This window comes from Micrasema longulum, unplaced genomic scaffold, assembly GCF_059751315.1.
Source record: "Micrasema longulum isolate JH-2025_06_02 unplaced genomic scaffold, ASM5975131v1 h1tg000180l, whole genome shotgun sequence".
Taxonomy (NCBI): domain Eukaryota; kingdom Metazoa; phylum Arthropoda; class Insecta; order Trichoptera; family Brachycentridae; genus Micrasema; species Micrasema longulum.
In genome coordinates this window covers 922,237-947,611 of record NW_028277385.1, presented here as the reverse complement: position 1 = coordinate 947,611, position 25,375 = coordinate 922,237, and positions in this window count along the sequence as shown.

Sequence of the window (25,375 nt, the reverse complement as noted above, 5' to 3'; positions counted from 1 at the left end):
ATATTTTTTTATTGAAAAATGCCATTTTTAGGTTTATTTTTAATGGAAATTTTGCAAAACTTGGTTTGCTAAAAGTTTACATTACTTGAATTGTAACAAATACCATAACAACATAATTTAGGTCATTTTCACAAAATGGTGTACAAAAAACAATATAAGAAAAATATTTTTTACCACACCAATCTAGTGCTCTATGCAGCATGGGGCGTGGAGAGAGAGATGATGATTATGATGATATTTTTATGTCTGCAAAATCTATGTGAAAACAGAATAAAAATTCGAACATTTAAAAAAATTTAACACGAAAAGTCACAATTTTTTTTTTCAAATGGCAGCCTTATGCTATCCTTAGTTCTAGTAATATAATTATATTTTTTTCATTTAGCGCTATCTTATTAATGCAGTATTTGGGCATTTGATTGTTTAAAAAAATTAATATGTAAACAAGCATATTAAATTTATTATTACATATAGTATAATTTATTCAAAATGTGCTTAGTTTTGTGAAAAAATGACATGAATGAACTCATACATTTTTTTGTTCAATGTACCTAAGATTACAGATATACTTAACTCTCCTTTTTTTCAAATCATTTTTCAAACTTTTGAATTTTTATATGATTTTTAATGATTTATTTTTTGCACAATATGTTAGCGTGTTCATTGTATGAAACTACTGTGTTAAAATATGTACATAAAAACTTTTAATGTTTTTTTAATTCGTTTATCTACTATATATTGTTTGAAGTGTTTATTTCTACACACTATGTATTGTTTGTATGGTATATGGCACCACGTGCAGTGTGTATGAATGTTTTTTTTGTTGTTAATTTACTGTCACTACTCTCCAATAAATATTTCATACACCCCTATTAATTAAAAATAGTTGAACAAATGTAATATATCCCTATTGTTGTACTAATTTTTACTATCGAAATCATTGTCTAGATAAGATTTGAAAGCAAATTAATTATTTATTTTGCTTTTAAAAACAGTTTTTATTTATAAAAACGTGCATAGCATATGTACCAATGTAGTGCCCTGTGCACCATCGGGTATGGATAGGAGTAAAATGTTGATGATTACATTGTACCTTACAACTACAATAATCCGCTCAGACCAGATACGTTTTCACAGAATTACAGGAACAAAATACCGATATTAATTTTTCTCAAATGTAATTGGTTTCAAATAGAAATATATTAAAAGAATCTTTATCCTATCATAAACGAATACAGATATATTTTCAGAGTAATGAAATATATTTTCTTGTTCTTTTCTGATTCCATTATCAATCAGAATCCTTATAAGTACCAATCGTTTCATTTTCCTAAAATAATTACTTCCTACTTTGATACACGAGTATGGCAAAGAACCGGGACTTTGATATTTTAAAAATCCATTAGCCGATTGAACCCCAAAGAAAAAATATATTAGTGATGAGATGTTCGAATTTACATTCTCCGCCTTTGTTTTGTTACGAAATATAAGGAACTAATAAATAAACAAAAATACCCACAAAACCAACCCATATCTCGGTTTGACATCCCCCAAATTAAATGATATTGGCTACATAAAATACGAAATATAATAAAAATAATGGTAGGTAGCGTACTTTCAAATGATTAATCGCTTAATCATCATCATCATTGAGGCTGATATTTTTTGTGACAGTGTATTTAAATTCATGTCAAAAATTATAAAAATTTTAAGAGAAGCAGATATTTAACTTTATTATTGTGTACATATTTTTTCATTTCGTTTCTTTTACATTTATTATATTGAAAATAATTTAAATTTTTGTATTTAATGTAAACATTTTTTTTGGTGTGTGCATGAGTGTCTTACACGGATATATAAAGAAATTGCCAATATTTGGGGTACATGCTGTTTGTTTACCTAATAAAATAAATAAATCATCATGAAAATCTAATCCAAGCCTAAACGTGTATAGGGGACAGCATTGAAATCTTTCATCCGGTGTATCTCAATCATTTGTTACAGGATGGTAAAATGAACAGCCTTATGCTTCAGGTGCCAGTCCAGGAACAGTAAAATATTGCGTTGAGGGGATTCTAAAGCCCACTTTCCACCCGCACCACCCACGGTTGTCATAGAGTTCTGGGCCGAGATAGTGTTTTTTTTTTTTTTAATTTTATTTTATTGAAATAAATGGCACTTAGTGCCTTTTACATATTAGTTACAAATACAATTAAATATACATACATGTAAGCATGAGTAATACAGAGCATTTAAAACAATATTATTTATTAACAAATTAAGAAAGTCTAAAAAAAAAAACCATATAAAAGAATAACAGATAACCAGTTATAGAATTATCGATAAAAAAAAGATAATTTGGTATTAGAAATAGTTTGAACCAGTTTAAAAAAAAAAAGAAAATAAGTTTGAAAAACATTAAAAAAACATTAAAAGAAATGCTATCTTCATCGGTATATATACTCAGACGGTATAAACTAATATCGATATGTATGTACGAAAGTGTGTATATTTGTATGAAAATTCAAAGCAGCTTCGTCGGTTACCGGTAATTGAACATGTTTACAAATGATTTTTTTAACATATTCCTTTTTTCATAGAAAAAACTTACTTTAACTTTGTAGATAAAATTGAAGATAAATTTTAACTTAACATAAGAATACGTACCCTGAAGGAGTCTGTCAGCTGCAGATATAGGAAATTTAGCAAAAATATTCCCTAGGAATACAAACCCTATGCCGATAAATGAAGGGGAAGGAGGATGTATGGACATAGGCCAACACGTCGACCCCGCCCCTCAGGATCCTCTCAATGACTCTGTTTTTTTATTCAAAATTAAAGTACAAACGTGCAATTTTTATTGATCAAAAAATATTTTTCTTTAAATGAAATAAATTCATTGAAAACGAATGAGCATGATACACTTGTACTGTTACAAAAAATACAAAAACATGAGTATGTAAACGAGAGTAAAACGTGTTTCATATATAAAAAGGAACAGCAAAAAAATTGAATTTTTGTTACATGAAGGTAAGATGATCAGTTTAACGCTTCAGGTACCGCTCCATGGACAATGTAATATTTTGGCGTAAAAACACCCTTTTAAATAAATATTTCGTCTCAACTATATCAGGAATCGAATACGCTGACCTCTATAGACCATGATGCTGAAAATGCTCGGTTGTTCACTTGTTACAGTGAAACTCAAAGTTTAAACAATATTGGGAAAGTGCTTTGTAAAGTTGGTTTATTAAATCTAACACAAGTTAATTCTGTTTAAATGTTCGTTTCAAAGTATTGCATCAGTGTCTTTATTTACATCGATTTACTGTCGTATGTAGATGCTCCAGTCTGGAGATTATCTCATCCATGTCCAGATCTGGTATTTACGGACTCCGGAGAAGAATATTGTGATGGAGAAATCTCAAATATCTATCTTCTTATACGGAGCGAGGGTGGATTGAGGACAGAAATAGAGGTGCTTAGATCATCGACAAGGTGGCAATCGATGGGCACTGGGACAATTTGAGAGAATGGAGACGCTTGTGACAGACCATCGTAAATTACAATTTTCATTAAATATTGAACCACAAAATTGTGTTCACTTTTTTATATTTTCATGGAAGATATGTTTCAAATGTAAGTCAATATAAAGCTAAATAGTAACTGTTTAAAGAAAAATATTGCAATTTTATTTCATTTGACGGCGTGGTCAATTATTCTCACAAACTACAGTACCCGGCAGTTAATTATAGTACACGGGTTTGAATTGTAATAATAATATTTGGCTGATTTATATACGCCATTGTTATGAAAAATCACCTCAAGGGCGCTTTACAATTGTATGGAAATAGTAATAATTTTTTTGTTTTTCTCTAAATAAAGTCACCGTAAAACTTATGGATAGTAAAATATAATGGTAGGCTGCGCATAATCAATTTAATACACGATTTGCCTCTGTTGCGTTGGTGCACCAATCGCAGCATTTCTTGATTATTTCTACTAGATGAAGGTAAGACCATTATTCTTAGGTAGCAGTCCTGAGAGTAAAAATTGTCGTGTAAAATTCTTAAATAAATATTTTATGTCAACCATGTCTGGAATCGAAACCGAGATCTCTTGCATGGTAGGCAAACGCACTGATCACTACACCACGATGCCGACTTAATTACGTTTATTGAAATGATTGACCACAAAGTTAATACCTTAAATATCAATACTACTGTGTATCAAAATATTTTTTACACAATTTATTTTATTACTTACAAATGTTCAATAATAATTTCTTTTCTTTTCTGGATTCTTTTAAAATGAGTTTTTATTTATTTATACTCATAATTATTCCACCATCTCTGATTTCATACTGGTAGAAACTTGGGTTCCTGTCAAATCGGAATTTTGAAAAAGTCAGTCATTGCATTTGTAACTGTTGTAACATCTAACACAATTTTAATACTAATTTTTACAAAAATAACTACAGTAATTGATTACATAATTTAAGGTGCAGACAATAAAAAAGAAATCATAAATAATTACTTAAATTTCGTTGTATTGTTTTGTTAAAACAATGAAGCGTGTTTAGATTGATGATCTTGTTTTGACTTCAAAACGACTGAATGAATGACGAAAATTTTGTGACAGGGATCATTATTTTTGGAATGTTACCGTTTGGGAATGTTACTGACGCAAGGATTGACATCGATCAATGAGAAAATAAACTTCACACTTGAAGCGTATTTTTCACCGACAAAATCACATTCTCTTGAGAAAATAAAACTATATGCAATGAGACTTTTAAAAACATTTTTGATGTTTTTCAATTTTATAATGGATTTTATTGTGGAATCTAATTACCAATCCATAAAAATGATTATCACATTAATTTGAAATAAAATACTTTGTAATTTTACGACATAAGAGTTTAATATATAATAACAATACAAGTTTCCGGTTTTCCTAATTTCACTTCACAAAAACATCAAATTTACCATGGAAAATAATGAAGATAATTAACATATTACTACGGAGATGAAGAATATTTTAGAGAGGGTAATAAAGAAATCTAGGCATCTACTGGGCTTATGACATGTTGATAAAGATAATTTCCTTAATTTTCTATATCTCTCAAAAAAAATCATCAATAATATAAAAGATTTTAGTATTTACTGTAAACCTAAACACACGAACACTGTCATTCCTGCAAATTCCTTACACCCTTTTGCAGATAAAATGGCCAGTTTTTACTATTTGTTAAGCAGATTAATTCATATTACCCGAAGGAAAGTAAATTATAATCAAGAATTAAATAAAATAAAAGAAATATCAAATAACCATGGATATTATTGTGGATTAATAGAAAAAATGTAGAAGAATACAAATAAAAAAATAATTGATATAAACTTGTATTCTGCAAATAAAAATATTAAAAAACTGAAGATAAACCCTTGAAAAAAAGTTTATTGACTAGTCAAATATTTTTAAATATTAGTTAACTCTTATCCCTCCAATTTCCAGCCCGCGTTCTATACAAACTACGATCAAGGGAAAATACTTGATAACTTAAAATCGAAAATAGAACTTTTAGAAAAAAGCGGTGAGTATAAAATTATGCGTGAAGATTGTAACAGTAAATATATCGGCCAAACTGCGAGAAATTTAATAGTTAGAGTTAACGAACACCGCCGTGGATAGTCTAGTAATAGTTTTTCTGAATTTGCAAACCATGTTATGGATACAAACCATCGTTTTCATTCACACAAAATTAAACTTTCACATTCTGTCACAAATATAGGTATTATGATAAATAACGTAGAAAATAAGTTCAGATCGGACTTACAACCCCACCTCCTCCCCCTCACATTGCCTTGCCCTTCCACTCTTCCCTATCAGTGCCTTACAACTAATCTGTGTTTATATTTTAGTTAAGTTTATATTTACACCTGATGATGGGTAATTCAGAATACCTGAAACTTGTAATTTATTTATTTATTTGACGGACTTATGCAGTCCATTCCAACGATGATAAATACAATTTCTTATAATAAATACAGGCACTAATAAAATAAAATACAACTTAAGTTATTATACACTTATATTAAACTGTTATTATGTGAAGTGTTTTAGTTGAAATAAATTCAAAATGTTTTTCCACAAAGTAAATGCTTAGACAAGCGCCGTGGCGCAGTTGGTTAGACAGCCAACTGTGAAACGTCGCGGGTTCGATTTCCGCCAGTTGCAAGAAAATAATCCAAGAAAGATTTTTTTCTCAGCTGGTCTGGGTGTTGTGGTGTTTTCATTACCTCCTCCCATATCCCCTCTACCCCACCTGCTGACAAGCCTCTAGATAGAGGCTTCGCGGGTTATTCCTTTAAAAAAAAAACAGTAATTAAAACGATCATCACATAATGATAAACATGCTACAAATTAGCTGTCAAACGTGTTGTGTCTTCAAGTTATATTTATCTGTTATTTAAATCAAATATATGTAATCGATACTTTTTTTTAATTTTCGCTACGTACCTATGTGAGTAAGAAAATTTGTTATAAAAAAAAAACAGGAATATTAGAAATTATGAAATGAAGAATGAGAGAAATAAGAAATTAAATTTAAAAAAAAAAATGTACCTCGTAATAAAAATATTTTATATATTTTTATTTATGGTTGTGCACACAGCGCTATATTGGTATAATACAATGCTATTATTTCAAATAAACATAATCCTTACACAGCACCGATTACGTATACAACACAATATATAATACAATTTCTAAACAAGACAACAAAATGCGACGAGAATATGTATAACACGTGACTCTATTTGTGTTAGTAGTTCCATTGTTGTGAAATATGGAGTGTGGCTCACGGAGTAATGTGTGTAAAATGTTGTATTTGTTTTATATGCAAAGTAGATTTATAATTTTTCGTCTTTTTTTATTTTACTTCCATCCTTTTTTTTTCAAAAATAGACTATATTATTATTGTCAATGAGAATCGGCTTCCGTTTAAAGCGGGAACTGAGTCGTTAAATAAGTCAAGATCGTACATACTCTTGGATTTTGAAAATAACTAAGTGCTCTTTCTAATAGAGAATTCTGAGCTGCTCTGGTGTTACATTTGTCGTTGCTCAGTAACGTGGTTTGTCTAGTGCGACCAAAAAGGAATATTTAAATTTATTTCAGCCAGCAAATCGGCTCAATAAATGGATTCACAATATAAATATATGATGATGATGATGATGATGGCGAAGAAATTAGTATTTATAAAACATAAAACTAATGTTTTCTTTACTCCATTTCCCCTCTCGAACAATTTACTTTGTATTAAAAAAAAAAAATCAAATAGTGATGATGCTTTGAAATAAAAAAGTTTGAAATAATTTTCTGAAAAATAAGCGTTGTCTCGTCAACATTCCGTGCGAAACGCGTAGTAGAGTAAAAAATACTAACTGTCTATGTCAGTTTACTGTGAATCCAAAACTGTATGTCGCGCCTTTTTACGCTGCTTAACATTTTCTAACTACAAGTTGAGTTCCGGAACATAAGTTGAAAGGAACACAAGGCGGGTGCTTAGTACTACATTTAGTAAATACATCTATATCAATGCCAAGTTGGCGTTTATGTTGCGAGACTCCGCATAAAAATTTTAATATCAAAATCAACACTGATTTGCGTGAATTGATTTCGTTAATTTATTTATTTTTTAAACAATAAATCGTCTATTGTGTTGACTTTTTAGGATATTTTTAACCATATTTATTTAAAAATAATGAATACTTTTTTATCTTCACATTCCATAGAGTATTAATTATTTTTTAACGAAACTTAAAATTTTAAGTTTGTTTGTTCATTATTTTTAAATTAGGGTTGTTTAGATATTTATTAACTACTGGTTCGAAAATGCCTCAACAAGGAAATACAATCGAACGCAGATAGCAGCCAGCCATAGAAAAGCGAAACCGAAATAATTGCACTGTTGTGAAATGAGTGAATAATCAAATCCACACAAAAGTAAGAATGATTTTTTACTTTGACGAATGATAAATAATGTATATACGTCATTTAAAATTTAAAAGGAGACATTCTGTTTTATTTTATTTTTTTTATTACATCTATTTTTGCATTGGTGAATTTATAAAATTTATGTGTTTATGTATTTATCCACTTTAATTTATTTAAGAGAACTAGACTTCTTGAGATATTAATCTTCCCATCAGTATCCAAACCATGTGATCTAGTGCAGTTGGTGTTTTCTGCAAATTTATAATGTAGTTTTTGTGATCAACCCTGTATTCAGAAGGTGTCGAAATAATCCAAATTTATACTTGACACGGAGCTATGAGAAGTTACCTATATAGATTTAAATTAAGGAATGATAACTATTGTCAAAACAATGATATTACCTTCACAGAGTATCGAACATCTGTTATTTCAGTGCCCATTTTTCATTTTATAACGCTATAATCTTCAAGCAGAATGCAGGAAAGATAGAATATCTTTGACAGATATCCACACTGTAGTTAAAAATAGTTGTCACGCGCCATTGTTCTTAAACTTTGCAACAATGCTGATTGGACTCATAAATGTAATAAACCAAAATCAGTGATCAAACATCCCATTTCCAAGACAAACAAAAACGATTTTTTCCGAGTACCTTAGCCGTGTACATGACACGTAAGGCTACTTGATACAGGGGTCCAAATATATATTTTCAAAAAATATAAAAAATTCAGAAGGTGATTATTACAGATTTTCGTATAAAAATGGCCTGGCTGTTTTTAGCAGTACATAGGATTGACCTTTTCTCATTTTTCCGAAATCGTGGACTGGCTGCAATCGGCAAGGTTACGTTTGATTGTCCGATTTCCTGTTTAAAAAAACTAAATTAGTAGACTCAAATCAGTGATTAATTTGAATAATATTTTTCTTGTCCCTACACCACTTTGAATTTACTACTTAAATCGAGAAAGTGTAATATACTGAAGTAAAATAAAATTATAATATAATTTATATATTATGTGAATTGTAATCTCAATATAGAACAACATTCGCGTTTTACGATTATTCGCTGTAAAACAAGTAGGTACCTGAACAGTATACACATTACATATCAATTCAATTTATTTTCAGTATATTACCCCTTTACTGCTGCAGAATGCTCACTGCACTTCCCGGTGATCCCGAGTGCCGTTCAAGAGATTCATCTCGCCAAATCCATATTTGATTGCAGTTACCGTTGCCAAATTGATTGAAGTGATGATTACATCAGGAAAGCGCGGATAACCGAGCACTGAGCTGAACTGTGAATGTATTTTCATCCAACTCGAAACATTTTATTGATTAATTTTCTGAAGCAATCTAAAATTAAAAATTACAAAAATTACTTGCTTTTCGCATTCGTTTGCGATTTCAATGCGAATGAACATGTTATGGTTCGTACTCCGTGTCATGTAAGATTTTGCCGTATTGTAACCAGTTCAGGTACAGTAAAATATTACAGTGTAAAATTACATTTAAAACGAATTTATTCACGTTGGTCCTACTATCAATCGAACCCGGAACTTAACGGATGGTGGGCGATTGTGAAAAAAATATTTTTCAGGATTTGAAACTGATTCTGGTTCTTTTGACACACATAACTGTTTTTGTCATCCACTCGACCAAGGGTGAATATAAACACAGTTAAGTAGATACAAATGGTAGATTTTTTATATTTTTTTTATTAAGGCAATCCATCCTTAGAAGGATGATTTCTGTAAATGGCAGTTATTAAGTAGAAAATAAATAATTTGAATTAATAATTAATGAAGGGTTTTACATTGGAACTTGTCACCAGCATTCATTTTTAATTAACTGAACAAAAGTAGGTTTAACGTTATAAAAAGTGGTTAAAAGTCACCTGTTGGTAAAACTTGTTAAGTATTTAAAGTTAATATAAATATTTACCAAATAGCTCGCAGCTTCTTAACCCTTCCGGGCCTGGTGGGTATCTAGGGTCCCCTAGGTATGAATTTTTTTAAATTACGTTTTTTATGAAAATTGAATTGATTTTATTTTTACATCATCATATCCCATAATGTTAAAAATGAATCCAAGTTACTATAATTTTTTGCAGAATTATTTTAAAATAATTCACATTTGTCTTCGCTTTCCCTTAGTGCAAACAAGAAATATTAATTTATCTCTCTACAGTTTAATTTTCATTGATATGTTGGTCAGTTTACAAGTGCGCTTTTTGCTATTTGATCGCCTTTTTTCCAGCCGTAACCATAAAAATCCGGATTACGTGCTTCACATTTACATTCATTCTCGTTCCAGATCCCCACCTGTTCCACCTCGCAATTATTTAACATTAAATCAGTGCGGTTCGGTTATCGTTCGGGTTAAGGTTAAGGATCTGGCAATCACGTTTGTGAGTTCCTTGACATTTCATGATCAGATCGAAATTGTAGTAGTTCGTTTAATTTGTTAAAGTTCGTCTTGCGTACTGCCAAGATTTTTGGTAATACACGAGTACTGGGAATTCTTTATAACTCGTTAGTGCGAAGAAGACTTGAAAGTGGCTCAATGATTTAGGGACCATGTGAGTTGAAGTACTATCATATGGTGGAGAGTGTTTAGAAGAAATTTCTTCGGTTTTTCTACATGAGGGAGTACAGATATTATCCATTGCTTTATCCTATAAGTTCTTCCAAGGTATGCTTGGTTACAGCAGTTTGAAGACCAGAAGGAATGTGTATTTAACTACGGACTTATTTCGATTGTTACACGGCATTATTGACAACCCTGAAATGATGCGGATCATCAGCTTTTATGTTCCGAATAATTACCTTAGACAGCGTCAGCATAGACTGTTTCACATTTCAAGATACAAGACTAACCTGCCAATGGTTATTACTGTTGGAAAGGCTATCTCTATGTTAAACAATATTACTTTGGACATTGACATTTTTCACACCTTTGAGGGAGTTTTTTGTTACAAAATTCTTTTACTTTTTTAACATATTATTTTCTGGATATGATGTGTTATTTTTTACGTTTTTATTTTCATTGTTTCCATGTGTATGAATTAAGATATTCCATTTTGTAATGTACATATCTATGAATAAATTAATTGAAAATAAATCATAAATCATATTGTTTAGTCGTAAGTAAATACTCGTAAAAGTTTATCTGTAAATTTACATCTTAACAAATAAAAAGAAATAACATATCGAGAGAGCAGCGCAATACCATATAGCTTTCGCAAAAGTATATAATGAAAAAATGCATGAATTTTGCCGTAAACTCAAAATATTATGATACTGTTATATAAACACTAACATGACAACCACAATCAGATTTTTTAAAGCATTTTAGCTGGGGTATTCCTAGTAGCCCTCTTAAGAACTCTCTGATTTTTGTCACGCTCGGGCTCGGAAAGGTTAATGACAGTTAAAATATTTTAAACACCTGTCTTTTCAAAGTTAATAATTTGTTTTATTCCGGAGATGATTTAAATATACTGAATGTTACCAACCTTAATTAATTTACTGCGTATCTATCAATCACTAAGCATAGTGATGTTAATTGGCTTCTGAACATTTTAATCAAATCATCATCACCATCATCATTCCTTTTTCGCACCGAGTGGTGCATTGGGCACAGATTTGTTGAAAAAATTGCAACGTAATTTAATAATCTGTCACGTGAAGGTAAGTTGATTAGTATTACACTTCAGGTTCCAGTCAAAGAGCAAGGGAGTATTATGGTTTAAAAAACCTTCGAAATCAATATTTAACATCCATTTTTCCAGAAACAGAGCCCAAGACCCTAAAATTATTGACAAACGCACTAATTATTTCACATCGAGGCGGGCTTTCTTTATAATATGTTCTTATTCATGATTTTTACCTGAGAGCATCCATCGAGTTGAAAACACTTATCAAGGGTTATGGTTTTATTTCACACACCAAACTGTGTTTTTTACCCGCCTGGACACGGAGGTATGGCAATCAATGGGTTTCTGAATCTATTATATATATATATATATCATGGGAATAGAAAATAAACATTTTTTAAATTTATTGCGATTGAGAGAGGAAACATTTTTGAGAAGATGATATTAATATAATATATACTAGGTATTTACAGGGGTTATGACCTGTCATTGGGTGGTTTAAACAGCCACTTCAGACACTGTTTAATGTTCACTTTTATACCTGTGTTTCAACATCCATATTTTTTCCCTTCTTCCAAAAGAGGTCAAGTCTTTATTGATGGAAAAAGTCTAGACTTCCATTTTCCCTTTTCAAATATGTTTTCCCTCGCTGTTGCAATAAATCTAAATCTTAATAACTCCCTAGAGGGTAAAATCTAGCTTGTCTATAAATATTTGGACATACCCATTCCCTTCATATACAAAATAGACATATACATCATTTTAGTATCCAAATCAAAGTGGTATTCATTATCTGTATTCCATATGCTATAATTTATAATTCAAAACAGATCTTTGCCTCACAGAGCGTTGTAAGTTGTAACATATGTTGTTTTAAAACCAGCTGTCATAATCCAAATATCATTCATATTTTTTTCCCTAATGTAATTTGCAAGTTTGTCAAGATTATTATGTAAATTTTTAATTAAATTATTTTATTATATCCAGTTCAATTTAAGTTATACATATATAAGCAAAAAACCTTTTGGAATATTAATCTTCACAAATTCTCTGTTTATTAACATATTATGGAAGGAATATTGATGTTCAAATAAAGGCAGAATTTTGAATGATATACAGTGTGTAAAGTGGCCATTTAAACCACCCAATAACAAGTTATAAGCCATGTAGATGCCAAGACTTCTATTTACCTTTCTCGAAAATGTTTTTTGTCTCTTATTTATTTATTAATGCTCTTTTAAGTTAGTTCATAACATCTTAAGAGCTAATATAAACTTTTCATAACATTACAATTTTTTTATATAAATTTCTCAATAACGTATTTTTTCAAATTAATTCAAAATATTTCCGTCTTTTCCATCTACTTTTTTTCTTCAGGTAACTCATTGTATAGCTTCAATCCCTTGTACAATGAATTTTGAGATTCTGTTTTTCTCCTTATTATCTTTTTTAATATGTTAATATTAACAACTCCCTTATCAGCACTGCTTTGGTAGGTACACCAATTGTAGCGTATCTTGATCATTTTTTTGTTACATGAAGGTAAAATGATCAGTCTTACACTTCAGGTACCGGTCCAGAGACTATGAAATATTCTGGTGTGAAAACACCCTTTTACATAAATATTTCATATAAAAAATTTGGACAAACTCGACACATTGTTTTCTGTTTATATTATTTTGTCCACTTTACAAGCCAAAAAACATGTTTGAAATATTTACTATTTATTTATTTATTTTGAATCTTGAAATAAGGCACACCTAAACACATTATTATGTCTGCTCTCATAATAAGAAAGTACATATATTTAAACATTATTATAGTACGTATTTTTATCGATATCCGCAACTAATGGCATAGGTTACTAAATTTAGAAAACTTTAGAAAATCTGTAAAAGTAAACTTTAGAAAATCTGTAATAGCACTTTTTGATTGAAATATTTACAAAAAAATAATTTTTTTTAATGAAATATTTGGTGCTATTAACACTTTGAATGATTAACCTTAATGTTTACATAACAAGAAACGCTACATTTATTGAGTATTGAATATGCACATATGCAATCGGCTGCTTTTGATACTATTTTTAGTGTTAGGCTATCTTTGAAACTGAGGGCCTCATTTATGGATGTCGAATGCGCATACCACTTGACTACGAGGCGGGCGTTAAAATACATGTATAATAACAAATAAATGTACAGAGCATAACATAACTTTCAAAAGTTTGTTATTCTGTGCTACAAAAAAGTAAAAATCTGCCTGGAAGCAGTTTTAGTAGCGTTTTGGGAACTGTGTAATGCGTTATACACGAACGATTCAATTTTATTTGTTTTCTCCCGAAAAAAGTACCAAAACAATGAGTTTGAATCGCTCTCTTTTTTGTATTACGAGCATTAGTATTTTAAGGCATTGTAATAATTCAGTCAGATTAATCTAACCCACATCAATAAAGGATACACCTGTTTTGCTTCGCAAAACTCAGCAGATGGGAGAATTGAAAATCTGTGGATATTTGATTATTTATTTATTTTTACGTCCTACGCCATTTTACATTTATTAGTAATACATTCAAGTGTAGTAGAACAGCAAATAAAAGAAACAATAATGATAAGTGGCCTTCATAGCGTAGTGGTCAAGACGCTTGACTCACACACGGAAGGTTCCGGGTTCTATTCCCGGTTAGAACACAATAATGAAATCAGATTTTTCTCAAGCCTGGGTATTCTGTGACGTAATTCACTACTGCGATTGGGCCTTCTGGCCTATTATGGTGCAAAAAAAAATAAAATATGTAAGTCAAACTAAGGAAATGTACCCACATAGGTATAGGGTATGCAGAAAGATATTTAATATATTTACACACGAGTATATATGATAGAGTTGACAGAGAAAAATTATGGAAGGTGTTATCGGAGTACGGAGTAAGCGTAAATCTAACACGTGCTATTGCTTCTCTGTATAAAGACAGCACAGCATGTGTTAGGGTAAATGGATCATACACATCGTGGTTTGACATTCATAAAGGAGTGAAGCAGGGATGTGTTATGTCACCATGGCTGTTCAACGTGTATATCGATAACTGCATGAAAGAACTGAAAGGCTTAAGAATGGGAGCAAAAATGGGTGATTTAAAAGTCAATTGTCTTTTGTATGCTGACGATGCTGTACTCCTTGCTAATAACAAAGAGGAACTGCAATTCTTGGTAACAAAGGTCTACGATGTATGCAAGAGAAGCGATTTGCTGATGAATGTCGATAAATCGAATGTGATGGTTTTTGAAAGAAATGAAAGTATGACTAAATGTGAAATCACTGTGAATGGACTTATACTAAAACAAGTAGAGGAATTTGTGTATCTGGGAAGTATGTTCACTAGGGATGGAATGACTGAGAAAGATATTGAAAGGAGGGTGAGTGCCGGGAACAGAGTGAACGGTGCACTTAAATCGACCTTGGCAAATAAATGGTTGTCACAAGAGGCAAAATTGGCAGTTCACAACGGAGTCCTGGTCCCATCCCTGATGTATGGGAGCGAAGTATGGACTTGGAAAAACAGGGATGAAAGTAAGCTGAATGCTGTCGAAATGCGATCTCTCAGGCGAATGTGTGGTAAAACTATGTACGATAGATGCACAAATGTTGAGATCCGTACATTATGTAAGGCTGAGACAAGCATTATCGACAAAATCAAGAAAGGAGCTCTGCGCTGGTTTGGACATGTAGAACGAATGGACAGCGAGAGAACGGCTAAGAATATTTACAATGCGAATGTTGATGGATGCAGAAATAGAGGAAGACCGAGAAAGACATGGCATGACCAAATTCAACAAATACTTAAAGATGGACATGTCAAAAGTCGGAATAATCGGCGCGCGTGCATGAGAAGATGTATGAATGTAGAGGAAGCGAGATCTGTATGCAAAGATAGAGTGTTGTGGCGTTCTATCCTCTCTGCCTACCCTTACGGGGAAACGGCGTGATGGTTTGTTTGTTTGTTTGTACATAAATATACACACATACATACACATGCATATCCATACATAAACGTACACATACATGTATATACATAAATATATGTATTATTATAGAAATAGATAAAAAAAGAAACATTTAGTAAAATTAAGTAAATAAATAACAATATTTAGAAATTTTATACATATTCATTTATAGCCTTAAGAATACTTAATATATATCGTTAAACCCTGTCACATCAGAACCACGATTATCAGTTTGAGCAAGAAGACATATTGGCACAATAAAAAAAAAATTTGGAAAAAATAAAATTTCAAAAAATAAAATATCAAAAAAAGCAAATGGTTGCTTACTCCTGCAAGGGAGAAATGAGGGGGGGAGGGGGGAGTCTGATACACTGACAACCGAGCTCCCCTCACTTCTTCCCTGCATAAGTAAGCAACCATTTGTTTTTTTTTTTTTTTTTTAATATTTGTGTCTTGTGATCATCGTCGTTTCGGATGTGACAGGGTTTAAAAAACACTCTGTATAAAGACAAACAAAACATGTCAACTTTACCATATTTATTACCGAGTCGGTATAGCCTAGGTATTGGTGAATTGTAATAATATTTATGACCGCCAGGAGATTAAAAAAATAACGTTAGCTGCCGAGTATTTCAAACAGATACTTTCATGCTCACAATGCTGGTTAATTTCAGAACGTCCAATACGCCATTTGCTATTTTATATAATTAAAAAAAAACATTAACAAATCTTTTTTTGCGAAGAAATGACAACTTTAGTTTACACAATAAATAACCGTTATCAATATTTTCAGTGGGTATATTAAGTTCGTAATTGATGAATCTAAGTTATTTGCGTTGTACTCATTCTAACTTTTTGAAATTTGAGAATTGAGGAAATCCGTTATGTCTCGGACAAGCATCCCCTCCACAAACCCCTACACCTTCCTGACCCTTTGCTTACTTCCCTAATTGGCATCCGGTGCGTATCGTTTCGTTGGTCACATGCGTTTTTAATCTCTATTTAAGTAAATAATAAAGTTTGGCTAAAAAATCGTTAGTATATTTTCAAAAACAAATTATAAAAAGTATTTCTCTAAAATTTCGCGGTATGGCTTTGAAAACGTGTTAACGTTTTATGTATCGATTTGTAAGTCAATTCGTAAAAGAGTTGAAAATTGCGACAATTTTTTAAAACTAATATTTACAATATATTACAAACTCTTTCATGATGTCGCAGAGTCAATTTACAGAACATAAAATTTAATAACCAATGTCTTATGAATTCCTCTCTTATCCCATCCCCCCAGCATATTCCATTTTGTAGATACGCACACCTTAACCCTTTTAAAAAGCCACCCTCACACCCACCCCTACATATATTATACACTTTGCTCGTTATAACATACTTATTAATTGTTATCTGTGAAAGCGTTGAATTGGATTTGTGGTTGGTTAATTTATTATAATGTTAATTTAGTATGAGCTGTGTGAATAGCAGATATAGATTACATATTCATAATAATCAACCCATTTTGGTCCATTGTAGGGCATAGGCCTCCATCTGCTACCTCAACTTCTCCTAGTTTAGCGCTGTCCTGGTCCGCGGTCTCCCGGCAAACCTCCAAATTTAATCCAACCATCTCATTGGTGGGCATCTTGAGGTTTCTTATTCTTTGGTCTCCACTCGAGAACGCGCTATTTCCATCTTTCATCAAATATAAGAGCTAGATGATCTGCCCATTTCACTTCAAAGAACCGATTCTTTCAACCACATCACATACTCTCATATTTTTTTTAATACTAGAAATATTTGCGTTCTTATGATTAATCTAAATATTTCAATTTTGGAGCCATTTTCAAAGAGTTGTATAAAACTCTCTATTAGAAAATATGAACCAAGTTGTGGTAGAGCGGGGTGCAAACACTACTATCCTAAGACCTCTGATCCTTGAGTCTGTGACACTCACCACTGGACCACAACCTGGTTAAATCTGTTACATGTAGGTACAGTTATCAGATGCAAGTCTAGAAACAGTGAAGTATTGCAGTTCAAAAGCTTGTATTTAAATTATAAAAACTCTTATAAATAAACAACTACAATAGTGTAAGTCACTCTCCAAGCACAAAAGTTAGTCTCTTTTTTTGGAGAGTTACAGTGATAACATTTACTAGATGTGTAAAAGTAGATATGTAAAGAATTTTTTAAAAACATGTACCTTTTATGAAATTTATAAATAAAATAAAAAATTTGAATATAAAAAACACCTTTTTTAAATCAACATTTCATTTACACAAATATTATTTTTATCAAAATTGTGTTTAACATCTTAAAATAAAGAAATGTGAGAAGAAACACAATATGACTTATACCGCTTCACCTAATTCATCTTTAAGTTTACGCATTTAAAGTTACTACTCCTAAATGCCAAAGATATTAAATTTTATAATATTTATCGTTATTTTCATACTGAGTAAAAATGATACCCATAGCTTTCAGATTTAGTTTAGAAAAGTTTTTGAACAGATACAAAAAAATACTTGATTTATTTATGCACGAAAAGCAATGAATTATGAATTCAGAATATAGGCTGCGGTCGCAAAGTTAATGAATCATCAAATGAATAAATTCGAAATGATAAATTTTTCGTCGAATAGTTTAAATCACATAATATCTGTTCACTACCGTCAATCATATCAATAAATTTGTCGAAATTCATGGGTTCCTTGAATTATTACTTGTAAACATATTTTTATGTTTGTTGGAAAAAAATCAACTGTGGACATAATTTTCGCAGCAATGATATGTCAAAAGTATTACTTCAAATATATTACACCATTATTTAAAAAAAAATTGTAATTGAAAAAAATTAAATCGAATCCCAAGAACATCAAATTACTTTTAGTTATATTTGTATTCATCATGTTCGGGTTGTGGTCCTGTGGCTAGTGTCTCTGACTCACAAACCAAAGGTCCGTGGTTCGAATCCCACTCTACCCCAACTCGATTCCATTTCCTCCAAGTTATTTACAAGCCGGTGAAAATGGCCCTCAAAATTAAATATTTTAACGCATTGGTACATCAATCGAAGCAAATTTGGATTATTTTCATTACAGGAAGTAAGATGAAAAGTCTTACGTTTCAGGTACCTGTAAAACGTTTTTTTAAATAAACATTTCATGTCAATCATGTCGGGAATCAAACCCGAGACCTCTTGAATGGTAGGCAAACACGTTGGTTACTACACCGTGAGGCCCGATACTGTATAAAATACTTTTTATGCAAAAGAAATTTAAGAGCCATCCTCATTAGAGAAACCAGTTTTGAGTTTTTTTTTTCTATCTTAATAGCCTTCAAACAGATTTGAGTACTGTTTTGAAATATTATTATATCGAAACATTTCTTCACTTCCTCCCAATGTTGAGGCCGGGCGGATGAAGAATACAGTTATGTCTGTGAAATAGAACCAGAACCCTGAACTAGTTTTTTCGACTCGAAGGCTGCTTTCAAAAAAAATCCTGAATAAGAAAATTGTAGTTGAGTCTTTAAAGGTTTGATTTGTAGAAATATTTATTTAAAAAAGTTTTTTGAAATGCAATATGTATTTCATAGTTTCCGATGCGTAAAATTGATCACATCAACTTCGTGGAGCAGATGATCAAAATGCTCTACATTTAGTTAAGCAATGCAGTGCCATATGCACCACTGGGTGTGGAAATGAAAATGATGATAAAAATGGAAATACATTATTTACATCACTGGATCCAATTTTTTACTATTTTTTTGTTTTCGTTTATTTCAGAAAATATACAGTCATAGATAATAATTGATAAAAAACAAAGATTATCTTTATATATATATAAACTTCCTCTTTACGTGTGATGTCATCGTACTCCTCCTAAACGGCTAAACCGATTTACGAGCAGTTTTCAGAGAAATGTAGATCTTTGCGCTGTGCGTGTTCGTAGATATTAAATTTTCAAGCAAATCCGTAAAAAAGAAGAAAGGAGCATAAATGTTTTATTCATCGATCTACCAGGATGGCATTTGAGGAGAATGCATTTGAAAAAAAAAATGGAAAGATGTTGATTTTTGTGTATGAAAAAGTTTGGTTTTGAATTTTTACAAACAGCGTTTGTTTTTTGTGGATCTCAATCAGATTCTTTCCTTAAATTCCTTATAATTTCTACCCATTTACTTCTTTTTATTGGACTTTTGGTAACACTAAAATATTATTAAATTCAATAGATTTTTAAAAATCGTATTCCGATATAAGTACACCCCTTTGTTGGTGAGACGACCGGAGTTTGACGTTTGCAAAAAAATATTTATTTTATGTTTAGGAATTCAACCATAAACAAGTACCTAGGCACCTACTTGAATTCAATATGAACAATTTTTAGTTTTGGAATTCAATCACAAACAAGTACCTAGGTACCTATTTATTAATAAATAGTATTTTGCTAACGTTTGGACAGGACAACGTCTGTCGGGTCCGGTCGGAAAAAAATAATTCATTAAACTAAGGGTGCAAAGGGCATTAAATTAGTACACCAACCGCGAGTACATTTCGTTGGTTGAATTATTGAAATTCATCGATTTGAAATAGTAAGTTTACATATGAAATTCCATTGGAACATCATTAAAGTATTTCGTACCGTAGAAATGACTCCCGGGTAAATAATTTTATACATATTTAATTTTCAGGCAGTATATTTTAAGCGGCTCTGCGTAAGCAGAGAGCAAATGTTCATGAAAAAAAAACAACGCGTGTACTGACCAAAAAGGTATGAACAGATCGTTGTGTGATTACAATACTGACACAAGTCTAAATTCCCCGCATTATATAAAACTCATGATATCATTACTAATTTTAGGATGTTTATTAGAAACGAACACATATTTATAGGTATTACAGTAAAAATATTTTATCGATAACTACTAAAGTATTATTGTTTTAACTTTAAAATAGCTTGTAAATATAAATGCAAAAACTTTATTTCAATTTTTGAATTTTTTAAAATTATATTATTTCACGCTCCGTGTTTATAAATACATCTTATATGCCATCAACAATATGCGTCTCTTACTTAACCCTTACTATGCCCTTGATTTTAGGATAATGCAGAATGCTGGCTTTGAGCTAACCCAAATCCTCATGACTTCAAGATCTCTGAGATCGACAGCTACCCAAATGGTGATAAAAAATCTCAAGATGTCCCTCACCTATTGATGCATTACCCCTCTTCAGATTCAGAGACAACAACTGGAGGCGCGATGCAGTATGGGTGAGGAATTTTGCGACATCAGATCGGTGATACTTCATGAAGAACTCAAGCGAGAGGTAATTTCTTACATGGTCAAGTAAGTACAAGATATTTGTAAAATTAACCGAAATATAAATATCAAACCCTCTGGAATGGAAGGCCTGTCGATGACTGTCAATAGGCCGGCTTATTCTGGTAAGTTTTATGTGGTTTCTTCTTCATTAGAGAAAATGCAAGAGAAGTTCCTTATCGACCTACTATGAAATATTCCTCCTAATCCCAACACTTATACAGATAAAATAGAAACTTATTGCAATCAGAAAAATCCACTTTCATGAATTATCGAACTTGTGTATTATAAACAAGGTAAACAATAATAAATGCAACTTCCACAGAAACAAAAAAAAACAAATAGGTACATTTGTCTGGAGATCGGATATTTACCGAGTTGACACCAAATATTACCTGTAAATGCTTGCATAACACCTGATCTCCTCTAGGGATGCAAATCATGACACTTCATTAGCTTCTTAATAAAAAAAGGAAGTTTTGAATATGCAGATAGGTATCTAAGAATAATTTTAGATGTGCGGCGGATTGAATTCGTGAAAAAATTAGAGAAAGAAAACAGCAAATTCCGGTGACAGTTGTTACCAAGTAGAGGCGATACAGTTAGCTAGACTGTATACTCCAGATGCCTCCTTAATCAGGCTTGCCTACTTTTTAAAGCATCAGGTTCTCAACGTCCTGAACGTCCACTGCTGAATTTTTGTTGACAGTTCATGTTAAAACGACGAGAATTTTATTGTAATACAGTAGCATAGTAGTATGGATAACAATGTAATAGAGTATGCGTGGTTTGACTTTTCTTCACACAGACACATTTTTGTATTTTCTCTCTGGACTATGGCACAAGATCGATGTTTTTTTTTGCATGCTATAAATATCTACCATCAACTTGTCCCTGTAGTTTGCTTTTTAAATAATTTGTTTTTTTTAGGAGTTAGGATCATCCATTTACCCTGAAAAGCGCGCTGTTTTATTTGTTATCTTGGGAATCAAGGTGAACAAATATAATAACTACTTTTTTTTTAAACAAAACTTTCCGGTAGAGATAATTTTTTTATGACACTCTTTCTTCATAAAAGTCAAATTCGGTTTAATTTCGGGGTAAAGAAAACCGGAATACGAGACCTCGATTTTGTCGATGTCAGTTATGTTTAATTAGTCCAACTTTCAGTTGTCTTTTCTGCACAATATTTGTTGAGGCATCTACAAAAGAATGACAAAAAACTATATTAAAATACCTATTCATAGAACCGTTTTTATGCTGCAGATCTTTAAGTACTAGTTATGAGAAAATCGTTGTATGAAGTAACGAATATTAAATAGTATTTTTTAGAATTGTATTTGGACTTATGTCAGTATTTTATTTACACAGCGATATCAGCAGTTGCCAGTTGTTATGTTGAAAACGCACCACTGGTAGGAAACGATTATAGCGTTTCATTTGTCAATACTTCCTCCTTTCGCCTTGAATGAGAATATCAGCTGTTTCATTCGCCTTTAGGATACGTCAGCTGATTCCAAGAATATGGCGTGGACAGGATTTGAACGTGCGTATCGAGGTGTGGAATTTTTACCTGAGGTTCTCAACACAACGAATCATCAAAGAAAAATAACAATACCCCTCAACAAATTGACAATATTTTAAGTTTGTCCAAATGTTTTTAGACAATAACTGAATTTCACCCCTTAGGAAGTTAGCAAGATTATCGTATTACAACAGAGATGGAAAATCGTTTTGATAATGCAATACGGAAGTACAGGCATATTAAAGGGTTCTGACTTGGCATTTGATAGTTAAAGTTAATTTTTACAGCTTGTATTCACGATTTCACCTGTTTTTTTTATTCTTCCGTCAGTTGTTTAAAATTAAGAAAAATGTCTTAAACCTCAACCTTTATATACCATTAAGATTGAACTAAATTATGTGTAATTTATTTTTATTTATTATTTTTTTCACATTATAAACAATAATTAATAATAAAAATAATGTGACCTTACCTCACCTCGGTTACCCGTGCTGAGGACACGTTATTTTATTTAAAATATTTTTCTTATGAGAATATATAAAGAAGACCTAATATACAGAGAGAAATAACAAGATGTTCAGACAGTTTTAAACAGTGATTATCAATGTTTATATTGATATTTGTAAACCTATATTTTATTTTATAAAACGCACAATAAAAAAACAAAAACATAACATGAACTATACACTTGTGGAGCAGGTAATTCAATATTGGTTTGGGCAAATGAGACAATCCATTTTACTTCTACCCACTTCCTCCATTCATTTTGTTATAGCTTTTTTTAACATTTTTTTATTACTGTTTTAATGGACAGTGGAAGTAGGTTGTAGATTTAAATTGCAAAATAATCAAAATCCCTTTCTCCGAAAGTGGTATGAGCGAGATTTTTAAGTTTCAACTGGCAATGACGATTATAAACAAAAAAATCAAAGTAAAAAAAAAAGGAAATACATGAATTTAAATTGCTGACCTGCCACTAAATAATTTAAGTAATTTGGAAAACGGAGTAATCTTTTTACATTTTCTTGTATCTAAAAATAATATATTTTTATATTTTATTGTGCACACAGTTGGTATAATACATATTATTTTTTACAAACACATAAACATTTAACAGCACGTACACGTACACAACACAATGCATTATAATACAAATTTCTAAATAGGACAACAAAATGACGTAATCATAATAGGTACAGGAAATTTAATTTGAATAAGTGTTTTTATTGTCTTGAGAGTAAGACCTTGGATTTTTTATGTTGCCTATTTAGATCGTTAATTTTTCAATAAGAAAAAAATATTTCAAAAATAAATCATCATCATTATTCCTTTTCCACTCCGAATGGTGCATAGGGCACTCCAATGGTACACAGATCGCAGCGTAACTTGATCGGTTTTGTTACATGAAAGTAAGATCAACAACATTTTGAGTCTGTCCAAATTTTTGTAGACAAGGACTGGATTCAACTCCCTGGGTAACTGTTAATATGAACACATAACAACTGAGATGAAGAATATTAAAGATAAGGTAATATATAAGTCTAGGCATCTACAGGGCTTATGACCTGTCGTTGGCTGGTTTAAGTAGCCACTTTACACACTGTAAAACACTCACCATTCTGCCCATATTTTATCATTTATATTCCTTCAATTCTTTCATTTGTTGATGTTTGTGAAGTTAACTAGAAGTTGATCCTGAAAATGTGTTAATGTTAGTGAAAGTAAGATGTTCAGTCTTACGCTTCAGGTGCCAGTCCAGGAACTATAAAAAAATACATTCTAAAAACACCTTTTAAATTAATATTTCGTGTCAAACATGTGTGAATCGGACCCGAGACCTCTAGCATGCTATACAAACGCGCTGACCATAACACTACGAAGCAGACAAAAAAATCGAATTCAAGAAGTAAAAAAAGACATTCGGTTAAATCTTCATTAATATTAATGTTTTTTTAATGATATTTCTTGATAAAACTCCATAAGTAATTTATTTATTTAACTTTTTGTACTTAACGTCATTTGTACATTGGCGGGTTTATTGCCAAATTGCAATTTTTCCCAACCAACCAATAAAATAAAAGTTTTTTTTTTATAATTCAAGTTACAGAACATATTCAATAGAAAATAAAGATTAAAAAGCTAAAGATATTTAAAAATAGAAATAAACGTATTTGTTTGTAAATTACCTTAAATCAAAACTATTACTCAAATGGTTATGATTTTTATAAAATTATAAATAAAGTTATCAATAAAAAATCCTCTCAAAAATGAACTGTTTAGCAAACTAGTTGTAAATGTTTATGTTTTCTGTACTCTGATAATACTTTTTGGATCTTCTTATCTCAAGAATATGATAGAAATAGTATAAAAGCTGTAAACGTTGTAAACAATTTTTGGCGGCCTCGTGGTATAATGGTGAGCATTTGCCTACCATGCAAGAGGTCTCGGGTCGATTTCCGGCATGTTTGATGTAAAATATTATTTAAAAGGGTGTTTTTACACTAGAATATTTCATAGTCCCTAGACTGGTACCTGAAGCGTAAGACTGATCAGCTTACCTTGATGTAACAAAAAACGATCAAGATACGCTGCGATTGCTGAACCAATGCGGTGCCCTATGTGGAAAGGGAATGATGATGATGATAAAACGTTGTAAATAATTTACCAGTCTTGAAGATGCTTACTTAGGCGAAAACGCTCGTTAGTTAAAATAATAAGAAAGTAAAACAAAACCAAGAAGTGTTATTGATAATTTTATTTAAAATTTTATCAGAATAAGTGAATCTTCATTGTTTCCATAAAGGCGAATTGATCACGTACAATCAATTTAATCCCAGTCAGTTAAGAATTCACTTCCCTCTTTTTTCAATCTAATGAAGT